Source organism: Styela clava, unplaced genomic scaffold, assembly GCF_964204865.1.
Source record: "Styela clava unplaced genomic scaffold, kaStyClav1.hap1.2 HAP1_SCAFFOLD_19, whole genome shotgun sequence".
Lineage (NCBI taxonomy): Eukaryota > Metazoa > Chordata > Ascidiacea > Stolidobranchia > Styelidae > Styela > Styela clava.
Window position 1 is genome coordinate 170,001 of NW_027556646.1, and position 2,500 is coordinate 172,500.

At 56.5% G+C, this 2,500-nt stretch overlaps 2 non-coding genes and 1 pseudogene across 2 annotated transcripts in view; all 3 read right to left on the reverse strand.

Moving 5' to 3' along the window:
• Positions 1-268, reverse strand: part of LOC144419379 (large subunit ribosomal RNA) — a 3,695-nt pseudogene extending 3,427 nt beyond the window's left edge.
• A 288-nt stretch (positions 269-556) lies between these two features.
• On the reverse strand, positions 557-710 carry LOC144419419 (5.8S ribosomal RNA). Its single transcript, XR_013474040.1, has one exon. It is a non-coding gene; the product is annotated as a 5.8S ribosomal RNA (ribosomal RNA).
• A 298-nt stretch (positions 711-1,008) lies between these two features.
• The window catches only part of LOC144419371 (small subunit ribosomal RNA), a 1,810-nt gene continuing 318 nt past the window's right edge, over positions 1,009-2,500 (reverse strand). Inside the window, exon 1 of the ribosomal RNA XR_013474026.1 lies at positions 1,009-2,500. This exon is cut by the window's right edge and continues 318 nt beyond it. This is a non-coding gene — a ribosomal RNA (small subunit ribosomal RNA).

Here is a 2,500-nt window from a genome sequence, read left to right on the forward strand (position 1 = left end):
AGAAGACCCGAAGCGGCCAAGGCAAGCGCCCCTATGGGCCTAACACCCGCCGTGGGACGAGGCCTCGATCAGAAGGACACCGGCGCTCGCCGTCAGCCGCACTGGGACTTCCGTACGTCACAACTCGGCGCGCTCGAAAAGCGCGCAGATTCGACGCTGGACTCTTCCCGGTTCACTCGCCGTTACTCAGGGAATCCCTGTTGGTTTCTTTTCCTCCGCTTAATAATATGCTTAAATTCAGCGGGTGCTCTCGCCTGAACTCAGGTCGTATGTGTCAAGCGGGCCGCTTCTTACACGGCCCGCTGGCATCGCAAGTCGTCGCCGCCGGCGCCGACCGAGCGCGTACCGTCGCCGCCTTGGCCCACGGTCGGTCTTGATCTCGTGACCGGACCGACCGACCTGGACCCGCCCCTCGAACGTAGTTGAACACGTCGAGGGGCCGGCGGTGTACGGGACACGCGGTCGCGCCGAGAAAGCTCGGCGACCGCTTCAACTTGGGGCGACGCCCGGCCGTCTTCGCAGAGGCCAGGCGACGGCCCTCGGGTGAGGACGAACGCGACCCTGAGGCAGACGCGGTCCCGGGATTGACCCGAGACCGCAATTCGCGTTCAGAAGGTCGACGTTCAATGTGTTCTGCAATTCACATTACTTCTCGCACTTGGCTGCGTCCTTCATCGACTCGCGAGCCGAGTGATCCACCGTTAAGAGTCGTCCTCGACGTTTCGCCCGGCGCCGAAGCGCGCGGACGTCACACTGTGGGATCGACCACAAAACCACCACCGACAACAACTGCACAAAAACACCAACAAACGGCGCCGAGCGACCGCCGGGCTGGGCCGGCGGCACATCGAGCGCGGTGCCCAGAAGCCACCATCGCACTCGGCTGCCTTGCTATGCCAACGTGTTACGCGTGTCGCACGGGGCGGAACCCCGATTGACGGCCGCCCTCTCGGCGGCACCCAAAGACAATTAAGTGCGCGGTCGGCCGGGGCCTACCACCACTTTCGGTAATGATCCTTCCGCAGGTTCACCTACGGAAACCTTGTTACGACTTTTACTTCCTCTAAATGATCAAGTTTGATCGTCTTCTCGACACGCCGACGCGGCCGTTGCCAGCCGCGACGGGGCCGATCCAAGGATCTCACTAAACCATTCAATCGGTAGTAGCGACGGGCGGTGTGTACAAAGGGCAGGGACGTAATCAACGCAAGTTGATGACTTGCGCTTACTGGGAATTCCTCGTTCAAGGGAAACAATTGCAAGTCCCTATCCCAATCACGAATGAGGTTCAACGGGTTACCCGGACCTTTCGGCCTAGGTTAGACACTCGCTGCTTCACTCAGTGTAGCGCGCGTGCGGCCCCGGACATCTAAGGGCATCACAGACCTGTTATTGCTCAATCTCGTGTGGCTAAACGCCACTAGTCCCTCTAAGAAGTTAGACGCCGACCGAGAAGGTCGCGTAACTATTTAGCATGCCAGAGTCTCGTTCGTTATCGGAATTAACCAGACAAATCGCTCCACCAACTAAGAACGGCCATGCACCACCACCCACAGAATCAAGAAAGAGCTCTCAATCTGTCAATCCTACCTGTGTCCGGGCCGGGTGAGTTTCCCCGTGTTGAGTCAAATTAAGCCGCAGGCTCCACTCCTGGTGGTGCCCTTCCGTCAATTCCTTTAAGTTTCAGCTTTGCAACCATACTTCCCCCGGAACCCAAAGACTTTGGTTTCCCGGAAGCTGCCGGAAAGGTCGTCATGGTAACGCCTCCCGATCGCTAGTTGGCATCGTTTATAGTCAGAACTAGGACGGTATCTGATCGTCTTCGAACCTCTGACTTTCGCTCTTGATTAAAGAAAACATTCTTGGCGAATGCTTTCGCAGTAGTTCGTCTTCCGCCGATCCAAGAATTTCACCTCTAACGGCAGAGTACGGACGCCCCCGTCTGTCCCTCTTAATCATTACCTCGTGCTCCGAAAACCAACAAAATAGAACCGAGGTCCTATTCCATTATTCCATGCAACACTATGCAGGCGAACAGCCTGCTTTGAACACTCTAATTTTTTCAAAGTAAACTTATCGGCCACCGCCGACACTCAGTCAAGAGCACCGACGGAGAACCGAAGGTGAGGCGAACGCAACCAGTGACACGCCTTGCGACGGACCGGCGGCGCTCGCCCAAAATCCAACTACGAGCTTTTCAACCGCAACAACTTTAGCATACACTGTTGGAGCTGGAATTACCGCGGCTGCTGGCACCAGACTTGCCCTCCAATGGATACTCGTTAAGAGTTTTAGGATGTACTCATTCCAATTACAGGGCCTCGTTAGAGTCCTGTATTGTTATTTTTCGTCACTACCTCCCCGTGTCGGGAATGGGTAATTTGCGCGCCTGCTGCCTTCCTTGGATGTGGTAGCCGTTTCTCAGGCTCCCTCTCCGGAATCGAACCCTGATTCCCCGTTACACGTTATCACAAAGGTAGGCACGTAGCGTACCTTCGAC